Here is a 22,807-nt window from a genome sequence, read left to right on the forward strand (position 1 = left end):
TACGCCCTTTTTGGCCAACCAAGCAACCTGGAAAGGCAAATCAGCGCTCCAAAGAAGTCTGGCTTCCCAGCGGGCAAAAGGGCCATGCGGAAAAAAGTGTCCAAACCAGAAATGCAGGACTGGCCATGGAGAAATGGGAGCCTTGCTACGCTGATGGGCGGGATGTAAATTGCCAACAGCCACTCTGGAGAAGTGTACGGTGTGTCCTGAAACATCTAAAAAACACAGCTTGGAGAGCATAGGGCACTTCCACTCATGGGCGTATAAATAGGGAAAACTAAAAATCAGCAAGACACAGGCACCCCAAAGTTTAGAGCTGCTCTGTTGACAAGAACCCCCACTTCATTACACCTTAAATATCCTAGGAAAGAGAAAAGTGGATAAAGAAGTTGTGGTCCTCATGTACAATGGAATATCACTCAGCCATGACATCCACGTCATAAGGCTAGTAGCAGCACGATGAGTGGATTTAGGTACGACGATTCTAAGTGAAATAAGTCACCCAGAAAAAGACACTTATCATAAGATATCACTTATAGAGGGAATGTAAAAACCGCTACACTTGAACTGAATTACAAAACAGAACAGAGTCACACGTTCAGAAAACACACTATGGCTGCTGAACGGGAAAGGTGAGGTGGGGTGATGCATAAAACAAGGGTTTCAAATTAGCTCAGATACCGTTCCATAAACCCAATATGTAGTAGACAAGACCTACTCCTTGCTCAGTGAACTGGACTCAACACCCCCTATTCACCGCACAAGAATATATCTGACTAGTAAGAATCTTCAAACCTATGTATTGATATCTCTCTGTAAGTGAGTCAAGGGGGTGTAAAGCGGCCTAAACACAGCCGTGAAAAGCATCTAAACCCCATTATAAAAATAAATTACTTTTCAAAACCCGTGAAACAAAGACAGTGAAAGAGAGAGAAATTCTTACAAAATTCGTTCAGGGGCTGTGATGCAACCTGGATTGACCATATCTAGACCCACAGCTGATTGAGACATAAGGGTGGACACTCTTGGGGCTCAGAGGTTTGCGGAGGTTGCATGAGCCAACGCAGACCCTTTAAAGTAATACTGCATGGTACCCATCCCATGGGTCCCAAATCTCCAGGTTCAAGGGCATCTTCCTACGTCGAAAACATGCATGAGAAACCCAGAAGATGGTACACCGTGTGATCGGGAAAGGTTTCTAAAACGCACCTCATTTCTCATGTCCTTGTGCTCGGGTTCGCCATTCCAGCCGCTTTACTAGCCATCTCCCTCCTTGGAGAATCAGCACCTTTAACCTCCTGTTCCGTACAGGTTGCAATTTGTCCTGAGGATGAACGGGAAGAGGGGGAACCAATGAGAGACTAGCTCTAGGGGTTGGGACAGGCACAGGTCACTCTATTTTCCCATCAGGAAGACGAATTAACCACAAGCTCAGCCTGACCCCCAGAACCAGAAGAGGGCCTGAAGCAATCCAGCACTTTTGCGGCCAGCTTCCAAAAAAGCGAGTTGAAAAATGGAGCTCAGGGGCACTGCAATTCACAAACCTGCAGAGTTTTAAATGATAACTCTCGTCCACAAATATATTGAGGGAAGGCAACGAAGAGGCTTTGAAAGCAAGGCAGAATTGCAGGAAACAGATTTCAGGAGGTAGATTCGAATCGCCTTGAAAGCACATGAAAAGCGGCAAAACGTGGCCAATGATGCCCTTGGCCGAAAAGGGCATATGCGTTTTTTCCTGACTATATTCAGGAAAAAACGCATACGTCCTTTTTGGCCAACCAAGCAACCTGGAAAGGCAAATCAGCGCTCCAAAGAAGTCTGGCTTCCCAGCGGGAAAAAGGGCCATGCGGAAAAAAGTGTCCAAACCAGAAATGCAGGACCGGCCATGGAGAAATGGGAGCCTTGCTACGCTGATGGGCGGGATGTAAATTGCCAACAGCCACTCTGGAGAAGTGTACGGTGTGTCCTGAAACATCTAAAAAACACAGCTTGGAGAGCATAGGGCACTTCCACTCATGGGCGTATAAATAGGGAAAACTAAAAATCAGCAAGACACAGGCACCCCAAAGTTTAGAGCTGCTCTGTTGACAAGAACCCCCACTTCATTACACCTTAAATATCCTAGGAAAGAGAAAAGTGGATAAAGAAGTTGTGGTCCTCATGTACAATGGAATATCACTCAGCCGTGACATCCACGTCATAAGGCTAGTAGCAGCACGATGAGTGGATTTAGGTACGACGATTCTAAGTGAAATAAGTCACACAGAAAAAGACACTTATCATAAGATATCACTTATAGAGGGAATGTAAAAACCGCTACACTTGAACTGAATTACAAAACAGAACAGAGTCACACGTTCAGAAAACACACTATGGCTGCTGAACGGGAAAGGTGAGGTGGGGTGATGCATAAAACAAGGGTTTCAAATTAGCTCAGATACCGTTCCATAAACCCAATATGTAGTAGACAAGACCTACTCCTTGCTCAGTGAACTGGACTCAACACCCCCTATTCACCGCACAAGAATATATCTGACTAGTAAGAATCTTCAAACCTATGTATTGATATCTCTCTGTAAGTGAGTCAAGGGGGTGTAAAGCGGCCTAAACACAGCCGTGAAAAGCAGCTAAACCCCATTATAAAAATAAATTACTTTTCAAAACCCGTGAAACAAAGACAGTGAAAGAGAGAGAAATTCTTACAAAATTCGTTCAGGGGCTGTGATGCAACCTGGATTGACCATATCTAGACCCACAGCTGATTGAGACATAAGGGTGGACACTCTTGGGGCTCAGAGGTTTGGGGAGGTTGCATGAGCCAACGCAGACCCTTTAAAGTAATACTGCATGGTACCCATCCCATGGGTCCCAAATCTCCAGGTTCAAGGGCATCTTCCTACGTCGAAAACATGCATGAGAAACCCAGAAGATGGTACACCGTGTGATCGGGAAAGGTTTCTAAAACGCACCTCATTTCTCATCTCCTTGTGCTCGGGTTCGCCATTCCAGCCGCTTTACTAGCCATCTCCCTCCTTGGAGAATCAGCACCTTTAATCTCCTGTTCCGTACAGGTTGCAATTTGTCCTGAGGATGAACGGGAAGAGGGGGAACCAATGAGAGACTAGCTCTAGGGGTTGGGACAGGCACAGGTCACTCTATTTTCCCATCAGGAAGAAGAATTAACCACAAGCTCAGCCTGACCCCCAGAACCAGAAGAGGGCCTGAAGCAATCCAGCACTTTTGCGGCCAGCTTCCAAAAAAGCGAGTTGAAAAATGGAGCTCAGGGGCACTGCAATTCACAAACCTGCAGAGTTATAAATGATAACTCTCGTCCACAAATATATTGAGGGAAGGCAACGAAGAGGCTTTGAAAGCAAGGCAGAATTGCAGGAAACAGATTTCAGGAGGTAGATTCGAATCGCCTTGAAAGCACATGAAAAGCGGCAAAACGTGGCCAATGATGCCCTTGGCCGAAAAGGGCATATGCGTTTTTTCCTGACTATATTCAGGAAAAAACGCATACGTCCTTTTTGGCCAACCAAACAACCTGGAAAGGCAAATCAGCGCTCCAAAGAAGTCTGGCTTCCCAGCGGGAAAAAGGGCCATGCGGAAAAAAGTGTCCAAACCAGAAATGCAGGACCGGCCATGGAGAAATGGGAGCCTTGCTACGCTGATGGGCGGGATGTAAATTGCCAACAGCCACTCTGGAGAAGTGTACGGTGTGTCCTGAAACATCTAAAAAACACAGCTTGGAGAGCATAGGGCACTTCCACTCATGGGCGTATAAATAGGGAAAACTAAAAATCAGCAAGACACAGGCACCCCAAAGTTTAGAGCTGCTCTGTTGACAAGAACCCCCACTTCATTACACCTTAAATATCCTAGGAAAGAGAAAAGTGGATAAAGAAGTTGTGGTCCTCATGTACAATGGAATATCACTCAGCCGTGACATCCACGTCATAAGGCTAGTAGCAGCACGATGAGTGGATTTAGGTACGACGATTCTAAGTGAAATAAGTCACACAGAAAAAGACACTTATCATAAGATATCACTTATAGAGGGAATGTAAAAACCGCTACACTTGAACTGAATTACAAAACAGAACAGAGTCACACGTTCAGAAAACACACTATGGCTGCTGAACGGGAAAGGTGAGGTGGGGTGATGCATAAAACAAGGGTTTCAAATTAGCTCAGATACCGTTCCATAAACCCAATATGTAGTAGACAAGACCTACTCCTTGCTCAGTGAACTGGACTCAACACCCCCTATTCACCGCACAAGAATATATCTGACTAGTAAGAATCTTCAAACCTATGTATTGATATCTCTCTGTAAGTGAGTCAAGGGGGTGTAAAGCGGCCTAAACACAGCCGTGAAAAGCATCTAAACCCCATTATAAAAATAAATTACTTTTCAAAACCCGTGAAACAAAGACAGTGAAAGAGAGAGAAATTCTTACAAAATTCGTTCAGGGGCTGTGATGCAACCTGGATTGACCATATCTAGACCCACAGCTGATTGAGACATAAGGGTGGACACTCTTGGGGCTCAGAGGTTTGGGGAGGTTGCATGAGCCAACGCAGACCCTTTAAAGTAATACTGCATGGTACCCATCCCATGGGTCCCAAATCTCCAGGTTCAAGGGCATCTTCCTACGTCGAAAACATGCATGAGAAACCCAGAAGATGGTACACCGTGTGATCGGGAAAGGTTTCTAAAACGCACCTCATTTCTCATCTCCTTGTGCTCGGGTTCGGCATTCCAGCCGCTTTCCTAGCCATCTCCCTCCTTGGAGAATCAGCACCTTTAACCTCCTGTTCCGTACAGGTTGCAATTTGTCCTGAGGATGAACGGGAAGAGGGGGAACCAATGAGAGACTAGCTCTAGGGGTTGGGACAGGCACAGGTCACTCTATTTTCCCATCAGGAAGAAGAATTAACCACAAGCTCAGCCTGCCCCCCAGAACCAGAAGAGGGCCTGAAGCAATCCTGCACTTTTGCGGCCAGCTCCAAAAAAAGCGACTGGAAAAATGGAGCTCAGGGGCACTGCAATTCACAAACCTGCAGAGTTATAAATGATAACTCTCGTCCACAAATATATTGAGGGAAGGCAACGAAGAGGCTTTGAAAGCAAGGCAGAATTGCAGGAAAGAGATTTCAGGAGGTAGATTCGAATCGCCTTGAAAGCACATGAAAAGCGGCAAAACGTGGACAATGATGCCCTTGGCCAAAAAGGGCGTATGCGTTTTTTCCTGAATATATTCAGGAAAAAACGCATACGCCCTTTTTGGCCAACCAAGCAACCTGGAAAGGCAAATCAGCGCTCCAAAGAAGTCTCGCTTCCCAGCGGGCAAAAGGGCCATGCGGAAAAAAGTGTCCAAACCAGAAATGCAGGACTGGCCATGGAGAAATGGGAGCCTTGCTACGCTGATGGGCGGGATGTAAATTGCCAACAGCCACTCTGGAGAAGTGTACGGTGTGTCCTGAAACATCTAAAAAACACAGCTTGGAGAGCATAGGGCACTTCCACTCATGGGCGTATAAATTGGGAAAACTAAAAATCAGCAAGACACAGGCACCCCAAAGTTTAGAGCTGCTCTGTTGACAAGAACCCCCACTTCATTACACCTTAAATATCCTAGGAAAGAGAAAAGTGGATAAAGAAGTTGTGGTCCTCATGTACAATGGAATATCACTCAGCCATGAAATCCACGTCATAAGGCTAGTAGCAGCACGATGAGTGGATTTAGGTACGACGATTCTAAGTGAAATAAGTCACACAGAAAAAGACACTTATCATAAGATATCACTTATAGAGGGAATGTAAAAACCGCTACACTTGAACTGAATTACAAAACAGAACAGAGTCACACGTTCAGAAAACACACTATGGCTGCTGAACGGGAAAGGTGAGGTGGGGTGATGCATAAAACAAGGGTTTCAAATTAGATCAGATACCGTTCCATAAACCCAATATGTAGTAGACAAGACCTACTCCTTGCTCAGTGAACTGGACTCAACACCCCCTATTCACCGCACAAGAATATATCTGACTAGTAAGAATCTTCAAACCTATGTATTGATATCTCTCTGTAAGTGAGTCAAGGGGGTGTAAAGCGGCCTAAACACAGCCGTGAAAAGCATCTAAACCCCATTATAAAAATAAATTACTTTTCAAAGCCCGTGAAACAAAGACAGTGAAAGAGAGAGAAATTCTTACAAAATTCGTTCAGGGGCTGTGATGCAACCTGGATTGACCATATCTAGACCCACAGCTGATTGAGACATAAGGGTGGACACTCTTGGGGCTCAGAGGTTTGGGGAGGTTGCATGAGCCAACGCAGACCCTTTAAAGTAATACTGCATGGTACCCATCCCATGGGTCCCAAATCTCCAGGTTCAAGGGCATCTTCCTACGTCGAAAACATGCATGAGAAACCCAGAAGATGGTACACCGTGTGATCGGGAAAGGTTTCTAAAACGCACCTCATTTCTCATCTCCTTGTGCTCGGGTTCGCCATTCCAGCCGCTTTCCTAGCCATCTCCCTCCTTGGAGAATCAGCACCTTTAACCTCCTGTTCCGTACAGGTTGCAATTTGTCCTGAGGATGAACGGGAAGAGGGGGAACCAATGAGAGACTAGCTCTAGGGGTTGGGACAGGCACAGGTCACTCTATTTTCCCATCAGGAAGAAGAATTAACCACAAGCTCAGCCTGCCCCCCAGAACCAGAAGAGGGCCTGAAGCAATCCTGCACTTTTGCGGCCAGCTCCCAAAAAAGCGACTGGAAAAATGGAGCTCAGGGGCACTGCAATTCACAAACCTGCAGAGTTATAAATGATAACTCTCGTCCACAAATATATTGAGGGAAGGCAACGAAGAGGCTTTGAAAGCAAGGCAGAATTGCAGGAAACAGATTTCAGGAGGTAGATTCGAATCGCCTTGAAAGCACATGAAAAGCGGCAAAACGTGGCCAATGATGCCCTTGGCCGAAAAGGGCATATGCGTTTTTTCCTGACTATATTCAGGAAAAAACGCATACGTCCTTTTTGGCCAACCAAGCAACCTGGAAAGGCAAATCAGCGCTCCAAAGAAGTCTGGCTTCCCAGCGGGAAAAAGGGCCATGCGGAAAAAAGTGTCCAAACCAGAAATGCAGGACCGGCCATGGAGAAATGGGAGCCTTGCTACGCTGATGGGCGGGATGTAAATTGCCAACAGCCACTCTGGAGAAGTGTACGGTGTGTCCTGAAACATCTAAAAAACACAGCTTGGAGAGCATAGGGCACTTCCACTCATGGGCGTATAAATAGGGAAAACTAAAAATCAGCAAGACACAGGCACCCCAAAGTTTAGAGCTGCTCTGTTGACAAGAACCCCCACTTCATTACACCTTAAATATCCTAGGAAAGAGAAAAGTGGATAAAGAAGTTGTGGTCCTCATGTACAATGGAATATCACTCAGCCGTGACATCCACGTCATAAGGCTAGTAGCAGCACGATGAGTGGATTTAGGTACGACGATTCTAAGTGAAATAAGTCACACAGAAAAAGACACTTATCATAAGATATCACTTATAGAGGGAATGTAAAAACCGCTACACTTGAACTGAATTACAAAACAGAACAGAGTCACACGTTCAGAAAACACACTATGGCTGCTGAACGGGAAAGGTGAGGTGGGGTGATGCATAAAACAAGGGTTTCAAATTAGCTCAGATACCGTTCCATAAACCCAATATGTAGTAGACAAGACCTACTCCTTGCTCAGTGAACTGGACTCAACACCCCCTATTCACCGCACAAGAATATATCTGACTAGTAAGAATCTTCAAACCTATGTATTGATATCTCTCTGTAAGTGAGTCAAGGGGGTGTAAAGCGGCCTAAACACAGCCGTGAAAAGCATCTAAACCCCATTATAAAAATAAATTACTTTTCAAAACCCGTGAAACAAAGACAGTGAAAGAGAGAGAAATTCTTACAAAATTCGTTCAGGGGCTGTGATGCAACCTGGATTGACCATATCTAGACCCACAGCTGATTGAGACATAAGGGTGGACACTCTTGGGGCTCAGAGGTTTGGGGAGGTTGCATGAGCCAACGCAGACCCTTTAAAGTAATACTGCATGGTACCCATCCCATGGGTCCCAAATCTCCAGGTTCAAGGGCATCTTCCTACGTCGAAAACATGCATGAGAAACCCAGAAGATGGTACACCGTGTGATCGGGAAAGGTTTCTAAAACGCACCTCATTTCTCATCTCCTTGTGCTCGGGTTCGCCATTCCAGCCGCTTTCCTAGCCATCTCCCTCCTTGGAGAATCAGCACCTTTAACCTCCTGTTCCGTACAGGTTGCAATTTGTCCTGAGGATGAACGGGAAGAGGGGGAACCAATGAGAGACTAGCTCTAGGGGTTGGGACAGGCACAGGTCACTCTATTTTCCCATCAGGAAGAAGAATTAACCACAAGCTCAGCCTGCCCCCCAGAACCAGAAGAGGGCCTGAAGCAATCCTGCACTTTTGCGGCCAGCTCCCAAAAAAGCGACTGGAAAAATGGAGCTCAGGGGCACTGCAATTCACAAATCTGCAGAGTTATAAATGATAACTCTCGTCCACAAATATATTGAGGGAAGGCAACGAAGAGGCTTTGAAAGCAAGGCAGAATTGCAGGAAACAGATTTCAGGAGGTAGATTCGAATCGCCTTGAAAGCACATGAAAAGCGGCAAAACGTGGCCAATGATGCCCTTGGCCGAAAAGGGCATATGCGTTTTTTCCTGACTATATTCAGGAAAAAACGCATACGTCCTTTTTGGCCAACCAAGCAACCTGGAAAGGCAAATCAGCGCTCCAAAGAAGTCTGGCTTCCCAGCGGGAAAAAGGGCCATGCGGAAAAAAGTGTCCAAACCAGAAATGCAGGACCGGCCATGGAGAAATGGGAGCCTTGCTACGCTGATGGGCGGGATGTAAATTGCCAACAGCCACTCTGGAGAAGTGTACGGTGTGTCCTGAAACATCTAAAAAACACAGCTTGGAGAGCATAGGGCACTTCCACTCATGGGCGTATAAATAGGGAAAACTAAAAATCAGCAAGACACAGGCACCCCAAAGTTTAGAGCTGCTCTGTTGACAAGAACCCCCACTTCATTACACCTTAAATATCCTAGGAAAGAGAAAAGTGGATAAAGAAGTTGTGGTCCTCATGTACAATGGAATATCACTCAGCCGTGACATCCACGTCATAAGGCTAGTAGCAGCACGATGAGTGGATTTAGGTACGACGATTCTAAGTGAAATAAGTCACACAGAAAAAGACACTTATCATAAGATATCACTTATAGAGGGAATGTAAAAACCGCTACACTTGAACTGAATTACAAAACAGAACAGAGTCACACGTTCAGAAAACACACTATGGCTGCTGAACGGGAAAGGTGAGGTGGGGTGATGCATAAAACAAGGGTTTCAAATTAGCTCAGATACCGTTCCATAAACCCAATATGTAGTAGACAAGACCTACTCCTTGCTCAGTGAACTGGACTCAACACCCCCTATTCACCGCACAAGAATATATCTGACTAGTAAGAATCTTCAAACCTATGTATTGATATCTCTCTGTAAGTGAGTCAAGGGGGTGTAAAGCGGCCTAAACACAGCCGTGAAAAGCAGCTAAACCCCATTATAAAAATAAATTACTTTTCAAAACCCGTGAAACAAAGACAGTGAAAGAGAGAGAAATTCTTACAAAATTCGTTCAGGGGCTGTGATGCAACCTGGATTGACCATATCTAGACCCACAGCTGATTGAGACATAAGGGTGGACACTCTTGGGGCTCAGAGGTTTGGTGAGGTTGCATGAGCCAACGCAGACCCTTTAAAGTAATACTGCATGGTACCCATCCCATGGGTCCCAAATCTCCAGGTTCAAGGGCATCTTCCTACGTCGAAAACATGCATGAGAAACCCAGAAGATGGTACACCGTGTGATCGGGAAAGGTTTCTAAAACGCACCTCATTTCTCATCTCCTTGTGCTCGGGTTCGCCATTCCAGCTGCTTTACTAGCCATCTCCCTCCTTGGAGAATCAGCACCTTTAATCTCCTGTTCCGTACAGGTTGCAATTTGTCCTGAGGATGAACGGGAAGAGGGGGAACCAATGAGAGACTAGCTCTAGGGGTTGGGACAGGCACAGGTCACTCTATTTTCCCATCAGGAAGAAGAATTAACCACAAGCTCAGCCTGACCCCCAGAACCAGAAGAGGGCCTGAAGCAATCCAGCACTTTTGCGGCCAGCTTCCAAAAAAGCGAGTTGAAAAATGGAGCTCAGGGGCACTGCAATTCACAAACCTGCAGAGTTATAAATGATAACTCTCGTCCACAAATATATTGAGGGAAGGCAACGAAGAGGCTTTGAAAGCAAGGCAGAATTGCAGGAAACAGATTTCAGGAGGTAGATTCGAATCGCCTTGAAAGCACATGAAAAGCGGCAAAACGTGGCCAATGATGCCCTTGGCCGAAAAGGGCATATGCGTTTTTTCCTGACTATATTCAGGAAAAAACGCATACGTCCTTTTTGGCCAACCAAGCAACCTGGAAAGGCAAATCAGCGCTCCAAAGAAGTCTGGCTTCCCAGCGGGAAAAAGGGCCATGCGGAAAAAAGTGTCCAAACCAGAAATGCAGGACCGGCCATGGAGAAATGGGAGCCTTGCTACGCTGATGGGCGGGATGTAAATTGCCAACAGCCACTCTGGAGAAGTGTACGGTGTGTCCTGAAACATCTAAAAAACACAGCTTGGAGAGCATAGGGCACTTCCACTCATGGGCGTATAAATAGGGAAAACTAAAAATCAGCAAGACACAGGCACCCCAAAGTTTAGAGCTGCTCTGTTGACAAGAACCCCCACTTCATTACACCTTAAATATCCTAGGAAAGAGAAAAGTGGATAAAGAAGTTGTGGTCCTCATGTACAATGGAATATCACTCAGCCGTGACATCCACGTCATAAGGCTAGTAGCAGCACGATGAGTGGATTTAGGTACGACGATTCTAAGTGAAATAAGTCACACAGAAAAAGACACTTATCATAAGATATCACTTATAGAGGGAATGTAAAAACCGCTACACTTGAACTGAATTACAAAACAGAACAGAGTCACACGTTCAGAAAACACACTATGGCTGCTGAACGGGAAAGGTGAGGTGGGGTGATGCATAAAACAAGGGTTTCAAATTAGCTCAGATACCGTTCCATAAACCCAATATGTAGTAGACAAGACCTACTCCTTGCTCAGTGAACTGGACTCAACACCCCCTATTCACCGCACAAGAATATATCTGACTAGTAAGAATCTTCAAACCTATGTATTGATATCTCTCTGTAAGTGAGTCAAGGGGGTGTAAAGCGGCCTAAACACAGCCGTGAAAAGCATCTAAACCCCATTATAAAAATAAATTACTTTTCAAAACCCGTGAAACAAAGACAGTGAAAGAGAGAGAAATTCTTACAAAATTCGTTCAGGGGCTGTGATGCAACCTGGATTGACCATATCTAGACCCACAGCTGATTGAGACATAAGGGTGGACACTCTTGGGGCTCAGAGGTTTGGGGAGGTTGCATGAGCCAACGCAGACCCTTTAAAGTAATACTGCATGGTACCCATCCCATGGGTCCCAAATCTCCAGGTTCAAGGGCATCTTCCTACGTCGAAAACATGCATGAGAAACCCAGAAGATGGTACACCGTGTGATCGGGAAAGGTTTCTAAAACGCACCTCATTTCTCATCTCCTTGTGCTCGGGTTCGCCATTCCAGCCGCTTTCCTAGCCATCTCCCTCCTTGGAGAATCAGCACCTTTAACCTCCTGTTCCGTACAGGTTGCAATTTGTCCTGAGGATGAACGGGAAGAGGGGGAACCAATGAGAGACTAGCTCTAGGGGTTGGGACAGGCACAGGTCACTCTATTTTCCCATCAGGAAGAAGAATTAACCACAAGCTCAGCCTGCCCCCCAGAACCAGAAGAGGGCCTGAAGCAATCCTGCACTTTTGCGGCCAGCTCCCAAAAAAGCGACTGGAAAAATGGAGCTCAGGGGCACTGCAATTCACAAACCTGCAGAGTTATAAATGATAACTCTCGTCCACAAATATATTGAGGGAAGGCAACGAAGAGGCTTTGAAAGCAAGGCAGAATTGCAGGAAAGAGATTTCAGGAGGTAGATTCGAATCGCCTTGAAAGCACATGAAAAGCGGCAAAACGTGGACAATGATGCCCTTGGCCAAAAAGGGCGTATGCGTTTTTTCCTGAATATATTCAGGATAAAACGCATACGCCCTTTTTGGCCAACCAAGCCACCTGGAAAGGCAAATCAGCGCTCCAAAGAAGTCTCGCTTCCCAGCGGGCAAAAGGGCCATGCGGAAAAAAGTGTCCAAACCAGAAATGCAGGACTGGCCATGGAGAAATGGGAGACTTGCTACGCTGATGGGCGGGATGTAAATTGCCAACAGCCACTCTGGAGAAGTGTACGGTGTGTCCTGAAACATCTAAAAAACACAGCTTGGAGAGCATAGGGCACTTCCACTCATGGGCGTATAAATTGGGAAAACTAAAAATCAGCAAGACACAGGCACCCCAAAGTTTAGAGCTGCTCTGTTGACAAGAACCCCCACTTCATTACACCTTAAATATCCTAGGAAAGAGAAAAGTGGATAAAGAAGTTGTGGTCCTCATGTACAATGGAATATCACTCAGCCGTGACATCCACGTCATAAGGCTAGTAGCAGCACGATGAGTGGATTTAGGTACGACGATTCTAAGTGAAATAAGTCACACAGAAAAAGACACTTATCATAAGATATCACTTATAGAGGGAATGTAAAAACCGCTACACTTGAACTGAATTACAAAACAGAACAGAGTCACACGTTCAGAAAACACACTATGGCTGCTGAACGGGAAAGGTGAGGTGGGGTGATGCATAAAACAAGGGTTTCAAATTAGCTCAGATACCGTTCCATAAACCCAATATGTAGTAGACAAGACCTACTCCTTGCTCAGTGAACTGGACTCAACACCCCCTATTCACCGCACAAGAATATATCTGACTAGTAAGAATCTTCAAACCTATGTATTGATATCTCTCTGTAAGTGAGTCAAGGGGGTGTAAAGCGGCCTAAACACAGCCGTGAAAAGCATCTAAACCCCATTATAAAAATAAATTACTTTTCAAAACCCGTGAAACAAAGACAGTGAAAGAGAGAGAAATTCTTACAAAATTCGTTCAGGGGCTGTGATGCAACCTGGATTGACCATATCTAGACCCACAGCTGATTGAGACATAAGGGTGGACACTCTTGGGGCTCAGAGGTTTGGGGAGGTTGCATGAGCCAACGCAGACCCTTTAAAGTAATACTGCATGGTACCCATCCCATGGGTCCCAAATCTCCAGGTTCAAGGGCATCTTCCTACGTCGAAAACATGCATGAGAAACCCAGAAGATGGTACACCGTGTGATCGGGAAAGGTTTCTAAAACGCACCTCATTTCTCATCTCCTTGTGCTCGGGTTCGCCATTCCAGCCGCTTTCCTAGCCATCTCCCTCCTTGGAGAATCAGCACCTTTAACCTCCTGTTCCGTACAGGTTGCAATTTGTCCTGAGGATGAACGGGAAGAGGGGGAACCAATGAGAGACTAGCTCTAGGGGTTGGGACAGGCACAGGTCACTCTATTTTCCCATCAGGAAGAAGAATTAACCACAAGCTCAGCCTGCCCCCCAGAACCAGAAGAGGGCCTGAAGCAATCCTGCACTTTTGCGGCCAGCTCCCAAAAAAGCGACTGGAAAAATGGAGCTCAGGGGCACTGCAATTCACAAACCTGCAGAGTTATAAATGATAACTCTCGTCCACAAATATATTGAGGGAAGGCAACGAAGAGGCTTTGAAAGCAAGGCAGAATTGCAGGAAAGAGATTTCAGGAGGTAGATTCGAATCGCCTTGAAAGCACATGAAAAGCGGCAAAACGTGGACAATGATGCCCTTGGCCAAAAAGGGCGTATGCGTTTTTTCCTGAATATATTCAGGAAAAAACGCATACGCCCTTTTTGGCCAACCAAGCAACCTGGAAAGGCAAATCAGCGCTCCAAAGAAGTCTCGCTTCCCAGCGGGCAAAAGGGCCATGCGGAAAAAAGTGTCCAAACCAGAAATGCAGGACTGGCCATGGAGAAATGGGAGCCTTGCTACGCTGATGGGCGGGATGTAAATTGCCAACAGCCACTCTGGAGAAGTGTACGGTGTGTCCTGAAACATCTAAAAAACACAGCTTGGAGAGCATAGGGCACTTCCACTCATAGGCGTATAAATTGGGAAAACTAAAAATCAGCAAGACACAGGCACCCCAAAGTTTAGAGCTGCTCTGTTGACAAGAACCCCCACTTCATTACACCTTAAATATCCTAGGAAAGAGAAAAGTGGATAAAGAAGTTGTGGTCCTCATGTACAATGGAATATCACTCAGCCATGAAATCCACGTCATAAGGCTAGTAGCAGCACGATGAGTGGATTTAGGTACGACGATTCTAAGTGAAATAAGTCACACAGAAAAAGACACTTATCATAAGATATCACTTATAGAGGGAATGTAAAAACCGCTACACTTGAACTGAATTACAAAACAGAACAGAGTCACACGTTCAGAAAACACACTATGGCTGCTGAACGGGAAAGGTGAGGTGGGGTGATGCATAAAACAAGGGTTTCAAATTAGCTCAGATACCGTTCCATAAACCCAATATGTAGTAGACAAGACCTACTCCTTGCTCAGTGAACTGGACTCAACACCCCCTATTCACCGCACAAGAATATATCTGACTAGTAAGAATCTTCAAACCTATGTATTGATATCTCTCTGTAAGTGAGTCAAGGGGGTGTAAAGCGGCCTAAACACAGCCGTGAAAAGCATCTAAACCCCATTATAAAAATAAATTACTTTTCAAAGCCCGTGAAACAAAGACAGTGAAAGAGAGAGAAATTCTTACAAAATTCGTTCAGGGGCTGTGATGCAACCTGGATTGACCATATCTAGACCCACAGCTGATTGAGACATAAGGGTGGACACTCTTGGGGCTCAGAGGTTTGGGGAGGTTGCATGAGCCAACGCAGACCCTTTAAAGTAATACTGCATGGTACCCATCCCATGGGTCCCAAATCTCCAGGTTCAAGGGCATCTTCCTACGTCGAAAACATGCATGAGAAACCCAGAAGATGGTACACCGTGTGATCGGGAAAGGTTTCTAAAACGCACCTCATTTCTCATCTCCTTGTGCTCGGGTTCGCCATTCCAGCCGCTTTCCTAGCCATCTCCCTCCTTGGAGAATCAGCACCTTTAACCTCCTGTTCCGTACAGGTTGCAATTTGTCCTGAGGATGAACGGGAAGAGGGGGAACCAATGAGAGACTAGCTCTAGGGGTTGGGACAGGCACAGGTCACTCTATTTTCCCATCAGGAAGAAGAATTAACCACAAGCTCAGCCTGCCCCCCAGAACCAGAAGAGGGCCTGAAGCAATCCTGCACTTTTGCGGCCAGCTCCCAAAAAAGCGACTGGAAAAATGGAGCTCAGGGGCACTGCAATTCACAAACCTGCAGAGTTATAAATGATAACTCTCGTCCACAAATATATTGAGGGAAGGCAACGAAGAGGCTTTGAAAGCAAGGCAGAATTGCAGGAAAGAGATTTCAGGAGGTAGATTCGAATCGCCTTGAAAGCACATGAAAAGCAGCAAAACGTGGCCAATGATGCCCTTGGCCGAAAAGGGCATATGCGTTTTTTCCTGACTATATTCAGGAAAAAACGCATACGTCCTTTTTGGCCAACCAAGCAACCTGGAAAGGCAAATCAGCGCTCCAAAGAAGTCTGGCTTCCCAGCGGGAAAAAGGGCCATGCGGAAAAAAGTGTCCAAACCAGAAATGCAGGACCGGCCATGGAGAAATGGGAGCCTTGCTACGCTGATGGGCGGGATGTAAATTGCCAACAGCCACTCTGGAGAAGTGTACGGTGTGTCCTGAAACATCTAAAAAACACAGCTTGGAGAGCATAGGGCACTTCCACTCATGGGCGTATAAATAGGGAAAACTAAAAATCAGCAAGACACAGGCACCCCAAAGTTTAGAGCTGCTCTGTTGACAAGAACCCCCACTTCATTACACCTTAAATATCCTAGGAAAGAGAAAAGTGGATAAAGAAGTTGTGGTCCTCATGTACAATGGAATATCACTCAGCCGTGACATCCACGTCATAAGGCTAGTAGCAGCACGATGAGTGGATTTAGGTACGACGATTCTAAGTGAAATAAGTCACACAGAAAAAGACACTTATCATAAGATATCACTTATAGAGGGAATGTAAAAACCGCTACACTTGAACTGAATTACAAAACAGAACAGAGTCACACGTTCAGAAAACACACTATGGCTGCTGAACGGGAAAGGTGAGGTGGGGTGATGCATAAAACAAGGGTTTCAAATTAGCTCAGATACCGTTCCATAAACCCAATATGTAGTAGACAAGACCTACTCCTTGCTCAGTGAACTGGACTCAACACCCCCTATTCACCGCACAAGAATATATCTGACTAGTAAGAATCTTCAAACCTATGTATTGATATCTCTCTGTAAGTGAGTCAAGGGGGTGTAAAGCGGCCTAAACACAGCCGTGAAAAGCATCTAAACCCCATTATAAAAATAAATTACTTTTCAAAACCCGTGAAACAAAGACAGTGAAAGAGAGAGAAATTCTTACAAAATTCGTTCAGGGGCTGTGATGCAACCTGGATTGACCATATCTAGACCCACAGCTGATTGAGACATAAGGGTGGACACTCTTGGGGCTCAGAGGTTTGGGGAGGTTGCATGAGCCAACGCAGACCCTTTAAAGTAATACTGCATGGTACCCATCCCATGGGTCCCAAATCTCCAGGTTCAAGGGCATCTTCCTACGTCGAAAACATGCATGAGAAACCCAGAAGATGGTACACCGTGTGATCGGGAAAGGTTTCTAAAACGCACCTCATTTCTCATCTCCTTGTGCTCGGGTTCGCCATTCCAGCCGCTTTACTAGCCATCTCCCTCCTTGGAGAATCAGCACCTTTAACCTCCTGTTCCGTACAGATTGCAATTTGTCCTGAGGATGAACGGGAAGAGGGGGAACCAATGAGAGACTAGCTCTAGGGGTTGGGACAGGCACAGGTCACTCTATTTTCCCATGAGGAAGAAGAATTAACCACAAGCTCAGCCTGACCCCCAGAACCAGAAGAGGGCCTGAAGCAATCCAGCACTTTTGCGGCCAGCTTCCAAAAAAGCGAGTTGAAAAATGGAGCTCAGGGGCACTGCAATTCACAAACCTGCAGAGTTATAAATGATAACTCTCGTCCACAAATATATTGAGGGAAGGCAACGAAGAGGCTTTGAAAGCAAGGCAGAATTGCAAGAAACAGATTTCAGGAGGTAGATGCGAATCGCCTTGAAAGCACATGAAAAGCGGCAAAACGTGGCCAATGATGCCCTTGGCCGAAAAGGGCATATGCGTTTTTTCCTGACTATATTCAGGAAAAAACGCATACGTCCTTTTTGGCCAACCAAGCAACCTGGAAAGGCAAATCAGCGCTCCAAAGAAGTCTGGCTTCCCAGCGGGAAAAAGGGCCATGCGGAAAAAAGTGTCCAAACCAGAAATGCAGGACCGGCCATGGAGAAATGGGAGCCTTGCTACGCTGATGGGCGGGATGTAAATTGCCAACAGCCACTCTGGAGAAGTGTACGGTGTGTCCTGAAACATCTAAAAAACACAGCTTGGAGAGCATAGGGCACTTCCACTCATGGGCGTATAAATAGGGAAAACTAAAAATCAGCAAGACACAGGCACCCCAAAGTTTAGAGCTGCTCTGTTGACAAGAACCCCCACTTCATTACACCTTAAATATCCTAGGAAAGAGAAAAGTGGATAAAGAAGTTGTGGTCCTCATGTACAATGGAATATCACTCAGCCGTGACATCCACGTCAAAAGGCTAGTAGCAGCACGATGAGTGGATTTAGGTACGACGATTCTAAGTGAAATAAGTCACACAGAAAAAGACACTTATCATAAGATATCACTTATAGAGGGAATGTAAAAACCGCTACACTTGAACTGAATTACAAAACAGAACAGAGTCACACGTTCAGAAAACACACTATGGCTGCTGAACGGGAAAGGTGAGGTGGGGTGATGCATAAAACAAGGGTTTCAAATTAGCTCAGATACTGTTCCATAAACCCAATATGTAGTAGACAAGACCTACTCCTTGCTCAGTGAACTGGACTCAACACCCCCTATTCACCGCACAAGAATATATCTGACTAGTAAGAATCTTCAAACCTATGTATTGATATCTCTCTGTAAGTGAGTCAAGGGGGTGTAAAGCGGCCTAAACACAGCCGTGAAAAGCATCTAAACCCCATTATAAAAATAAATTACTTTTCAAAGCCCGTGAAACAAAGACAGTGAAAGAGAGAGAAATTCTTACAAAATTCGTTCAGGGGCTGTGATGCAACCTGGATTGACCATATCTAGACCCACAGCTGATTGAGACATAAGGGTGGACACTCTTGGGGCTCAGAGGTTTGGGGAGGTTGCATGAGCCAACGCAGACCCTTTAAAGTAATACTGCATGGTACCCATCCCATGGGTCCCAAATCTCCAGGTTCAAGGGCATCTTCCTACGTCGAAAACATGCATGAGAAACCCAGAAGATGGTACACCGTGTGATCGGGAAAGGTTTCTAAAACGCACCTCATTTCTCATCTCCTTGTGCTCGGGTTCGCCATTCCAGCCGCTTTCCTAGCCATCTCCCTCCTTGGAGAATCAGCACCTTTAACCTCCTGTTCCGTACAGGTTGCAATTTGTCCTGAGGATGAACGGGAAGAGGGGGAACCAATGAGAGACTAGCTCTAGGGGTTGGGACAGGCACAGGTCACTCTATTTTCCCATCAGGAAGAAGAATTAACCACAAGCTCAGCCTGCCCCCCAGAACCAGAAGAGGGCCTGAAGCAATCCTGCACTTTTGCGGCCAGCTCCCAAAAAAGCGACTGGAAAAATGGAGCTCAGGGGCACTGCAATTCACAAACCTGCAGAGTTATAAATGATAACTCTCGTCCACAAATATATTGAGGGAAGGCAACGAAGAGGCTTTGAAAGCAAGGCAGAATTGCAGGAAAGAGATTTCAGGAGGTAGATTCGAATCGCCTTGAAAGCACATGAAAAGCAGCAAAACGTGGCCAATGATGCCCTTGGCCGAAAAGGGCATATGCGTTTTTTCCTGACTATATTCAGGAAAAAACGCATACGTCCTTTTTGGCCAACCAAGCAACCTGGAAAGGCAAATCAGCGCTCCAAAGAAGTCTGGCTTCCCAGCGGGAAAAAGGGCCATGCGGAAAAAAGTGTCCAAACCAGAAATGCAGGACCGGCCATGGAGAAATGGGAGCCTTGCTACGCTGATGGGCGGGATGTAAATTGCCAACAGCCACTCTGGAGAAGTGTACGGTGTGTCCTGAAACATCTAAAAAACACAGCTTGGAGAGCATAGGGCACTTCCACTCATGGGCGTATAAATAGGGAAAACTAAAAATCAGCAAGACACAGGCACCCCAAAGTTTAGAGCTGCTCTGTTGACAAGAACCCCCACTTCATTACACCTTAAATATCCTAGGAAAGAGAAAAGTGGATAAAGAAGTTGTGGTCCTCATGTACAATGGAATATCACTCAGCCGTGACATCCACGTCATAAGGCTAGTAGCAGCACGATGAGTGGATTTAGGTACGACGATTCTAAGTGAAATAAGTCACACAGAAAAAGACACTTATCATAAGATATCACTTATAGAGGGAATGTAAAAACCGCTACACTTGAACTGAATTACAAAACAGAACAGAGTCACACGTTCAGAAAACACACTATGGCTGCTGAACGGGAAAGGTGAGGTGGGGTGATGCATAAAACAAGGGTTTCAAATTAGCTCAGATACCGTTCCATAAACCCAATATGTAGTAGACAAGACCTACTCCTTGCTCAGTGAACTGGACTCAACACCCCCTATTCACCGCACAAGAATATATCTGACTAGTAAGAATCTTCAAACCTATGTATTGATATCTCTCTGTAAGTGAGTCAAGGGGGTGTAAAGCGGCCTAAACACAGCCGTGAAAAGCATCTAAACCCCATTATAAAAATAAATTACTTTTCAAAACCCGTGAAACAAAGACAGTGAAAGAGAGAGAAATTCTTACAAAATTCGTTCAGGGGCTGTGATGCAACCTGGATTGACCATATCTAGACCCACAGCTGATTGAGACATAAGGGTGGACACTCTTGGGGCTCAGAGGTTTGGGGAGGTTGCATGAGCCAACGCAGACCCTTTAAAGTAATACTGCATGGTACCCATCCCATGGGTCCCAAATCTCCAGGTTCAAGGGCATCTTCCTACGTCGAAAACATGCATGAGAAACCCAGAAGATGGTACACCGTGTGATCGGGAAAGGTTTCTAAAACGCACCTCATTTCTCATCTCCTTGTGCTCGGGTTCGCCATTCCAGCCGCTTTACTAGCCATCTCCCTCCTTGGAGAATCAGCACCTTTAACCTCCTGTTCCGTACAGATTGCAATTTGTCCTGAGGATGAACGGGAAGAGGGGGAACCAATGAGAGACTAGCTCTAGGGGTTGGGACAGGCACAGGTCACTCTATTTTCCCATGAGGAAGAAGAATTAACCACAAGCTCAGCCTGACCCCCAGAACCAGAAGAGGGCCTGAAGCAATCCAGCACTTTTGCGGCCAGCTTCCAAAAAAGCGAGTTGAAAAATGGAGCTCAGGGGCACTGCAATTCACAAACCTGCAGAGTTATAAATGATAACTCTCGTCCACAAATATATTGAGGGAAGGCAACGAAGAGGCTTTGAAAGCAAGGCAGAATTGCAAGAAACAGATTTCAGGAGGTAGATGCGAATCGCCTTGAAAGCACATGAAAAGCGGCAAAACGTGGCCAATGATGCCCTTGGCCGAAAAGGGCATATGCGTTTTTTCCTGACTATATTCAGGAAAAAACGCATACGTCCTTTTTGGCCAACCAAGCAACCTGGAAAGGCAAATCAGCGCTCCAAAGAAGTCTGGCTTCCCAGCGGGAAAAAGGGCCATGCGGAAAAAAGTGTCCAAACCAGAAATGCAGGACCGGCCATGGAGAAATGGGAGCCTTGCTACGCTGATGGGCGGGATGTAAATTGCCAACAGCCACTCTGGAGAAGTGTACGGTGTGTCCTGAAACATCTAAAAAACACAGCTTGGAGAGCATAGGGCACTTCCACTCATGGGCGTATAAATAGGGAAAACTAAAAATCAGCAAGACACAGGCACCCCAAAGTTTAGAGCTGCTCTGTTGACAAGAACCCCCACTTCATTACACCTTAAATATCCTAGGAAAGAGAAAAGTGGATAAAGAAGTTGTGGTCCTCATGTACAATGGAATATCACTCAGCCGTGACATCCACGTCAAAAGGCTAGTAGCAGCACGATGAGTGGATTTAGGTACGACGATTCTAAGTGAAATAAGTCACACAGAAAAAGACACTTATCATAAGATATCACTTATAGAGGGAATGTAAAAACCGCTACACTTGAACTGAATTACAAAACAGAACAGAGTCACACGTTCAGAAAACACACTATGGCTGCTGAACGGGAAAGGTGAGGTGGGGTGATGCATAAAACAAGGGTTTCAAATTAGCTCAGATACTGTTCCATAAACCCAATATGTAGTAGACAAGACCTACTCCTTGCTCAGTGAACTGGACTCAACACCCCCTATTCACCGCACAAGAATATATCTGACTAGTAAGAATCTTCAAACCTATGTATTGATATCTCTCTGTAAGTGAGTCAAGGGGGTGTAAAGCGGCCTAAACACAGCCGTGAAAAGCATCTAAACCCCATTATAAAAATAAATTACTTTTCAAAACCCGTGAAACAAAGACAGTGAAAGAGAGAGAAATTCTTACAAAATTCGTTCAGGGGCTGTGATGCAACCTGGATTGACCATATCTAGACCCACAGCTGATTGAGACATAAGGGTGGACACTCTTGGGGCTCAGAGGTTTGGGGAGGTTGCATGAGCCAACGCAGACCCTTTAAAGTAATACTGCATGGTACCCATCCCATGGGTCCCAAATCTCCAGGTTCAAGGGCATCTTCCTACGTCGAAAACATGCATGAGAAACCCAGAAGATGGTACACCGTGTGATCGGGAAAGGTTTCTAAAACGCACCTCATTTCTCATCTCCTTGTGCTCGGGTTCGCCATTCCAGCCGCTTTCCTAGCCATCTCCCTCCTTGGAGAATCAGCACCTTTAACCTCCTGTTCCGTACAGGTTGCAATTTGTCCTGAGGATGAACGGGAAGAGGGGGAACCAATGAGAGACTAGCTCTAGGGGTTGGGACAGGCACAGGTCACTCTATTTTCCCATCAGGAAGAAGAATTAACCACAAGCTCAGCCTGCCCCCCAGAACCAGAAGAGGGCCTGAAGCAATCCTGCACTTTTGCGGCCAGCTCCCAAAAAAGCGACTGGAAAAATGGAGCTCAGGGGCACTGCAATTCACAAACCTGCAGAGTTATAAATGATAACTCTCGTCCACAAATATATTGAGGGAAGGCAACGAAGAGGCTTTGAAAGCAAGGCAGAATTGCAGGAAACAGATTTCAGGAGGTAGATTCGAATCGCCTTGAAAGCACATGAAAAGCGGCAA

Source organism: Balaenoptera acutorostrata, chromosome 4, assembly GCF_949987535.1.
Source record: "Balaenoptera acutorostrata chromosome 4, mBalAcu1.1, whole genome shotgun sequence".
NCBI classification, from domain to species: domain Eukaryota; kingdom Metazoa; phylum Chordata; class Mammalia; order Artiodactyla; family Balaenopteridae; genus Balaenoptera; species Balaenoptera acutorostrata.